At 60.7% G+C, this 1,497-nt stretch overlaps 1 protein-coding gene across 1 annotated transcript in view; it reads right to left on the bottom strand.

Annotated features, from left to right (window-relative positions):
• ATP12A (ATPase H+/K+ transporting non-gastric alpha2 subunit) overlaps positions 1–900 on the bottom strand; it is a 27,382-nt gene extending 26,482 nt beyond the window's left edge. The window contains exon 1 of the mRNA XM_007466343.1: positions 739–900. The gene's annotated coding sequence lies outside the window, so the exon portion shown is untranslated. The remainder of the gene's footprint in view (positions 1–738) is intronic.
• Between the last annotated feature and the right edge of the window lie 597 nt (positions 901–1,497).

The raw sequence follows: 1,497 nt of genomic DNA, 5'->3' as shown, positions 1-1,497 counted from the left end.
GCATTCCTGAGATGCAGTGTCACATTTCAGTTCTAGGGCAGCTCTCTTCCAGGGCAGCCAGCTTTACTAGAAACAGGGCTGCACGTCCACAAAACACTCCCATTAAGAACACTCTCATTCTTATCTCACTTTTCCCCTGACAGACCCACAAAAATTGTTTATTTCCCATTTTACCTAAAGAAAACGGAGCTTCAGCGAAGCTAAGTAGTTTGCTCCCAGTCACAGATCAGCCACGGAGAACTGGCCCTCAGCTGAGCCTAAGGTTGTCTGAAGCCAAGCCCAACTCTCTTACAGCTGAAATTCTTTCTCGTCGGGCAAATATGCCCAGAAAGCTAGCAAGTGTAGTGCTTTTGGTTTTCCTTCGGGGTGGTTCTGCCTCAAATAGTTCAATCTTATCAGCTAAAATGTGGCAGCTGGCTGCTTGTATCATCTCGGCGAAGCCGCCAGAAAGGAGAGCGGTCTGGGCCGTCCATGCCTGTGGGGACTGGAGTCAGAGACTCCCTCTGAGTGAGTCCCACCTGGACGCGCCTACAGCCTGAATGCAGGGAGCTTTCAGAGGCCTGACCTCTGGGCAGATATTATCACACAATTTTTTAAAAAAAAAAAAAAAACAAGGAAACAAGTCTCAGGGCTTTTCAAATTCTTGAGACTGAATTTTCTTCTGTGGGAGGTGGGTTATAGGGGCGAGCTCTCAGCGGGGAGGGCAGTGCTCAGGGGCACCCGGTTGGCTCAACTGACCAGATCGAGTTCTTTCTTAAGCTCCTCTTTCGGCTGATGCGTTTTGCGTTCCAAGCGGTTCTTTTTCAGGCCCCCATACTTCTTGTCATGCCCCTTGTCCGTTTTCCCAATGTCTCCGGTTCCGCTGAGCTCCACAGAGTAAATTTCTGTTTTCTGAAAGAGAAGCAGAGGTGCGGAGCCGGCCCGAGGTGGGTTTTCCGAAGCGGAGCTGAGGCCTCCCCGGCGGGACCGGCAGGGAAGACGCGCCGCCCTCCCTCCGGCCCCTCCTCCCGGGAGCTGCTCCCCCGCCGCCCGGCGAACGGCGCCCCCCGCGCCCTCTCCCTCCTCTGCTCCGGGCTGCAGGGCTGGCTGGGCGCGCGCAGGGCTGGGCAAGTTATTCCCCGGCTCGAGACAAGATCCTCCAGGAGGGCAGGGCCTCCCTCGTGCCTGGTCCCCACGGCACAGGCCAGCGCGCCGTTCCTCGGCGGGGGCGCCCACTGAACTCCTGGGCCTCAGAGGCCGGGGCGGCTTCAGGACCACAGCGCACCGGCGGAGTCCCCAGCCCCGCGCCGCCTGCGAATCAGGACCCCCGCGGCCCCTGCCCCGCGTCTGGCTTCGCGTCTTCACGCCGGCAGCCCTGGGTCTCCGCGCAGCGGAGGGAGCCGCGCCGAGCCCTCCCGCCCTCTCCTCCCGCTCCGCGCGTTCGCGCCCCGGCTGCACGAACCGGCCTCATGGCGCGGGCGGGGGCCTCGCGGGGCGGGCGGGGGGCGAGGCCGGCGG

Source organism: Lipotes vexillifer, unplaced genomic scaffold (assembly GCF_000442215.2).
Source record: "Lipotes vexillifer unplaced genomic scaffold, Lipotes_vexillifer_v1.1 scaffold2648, whole genome shotgun sequence".
NCBI classification, from domain to species: Eukaryota; Metazoa; Chordata; class Mammalia; order Artiodactyla; family Lipotidae; genus Lipotes; species Lipotes vexillifer.
Note: the sequence above shows the minus strand (reverse complement) of the source record. Positions and strands in the feature narration are given on the sequence as shown.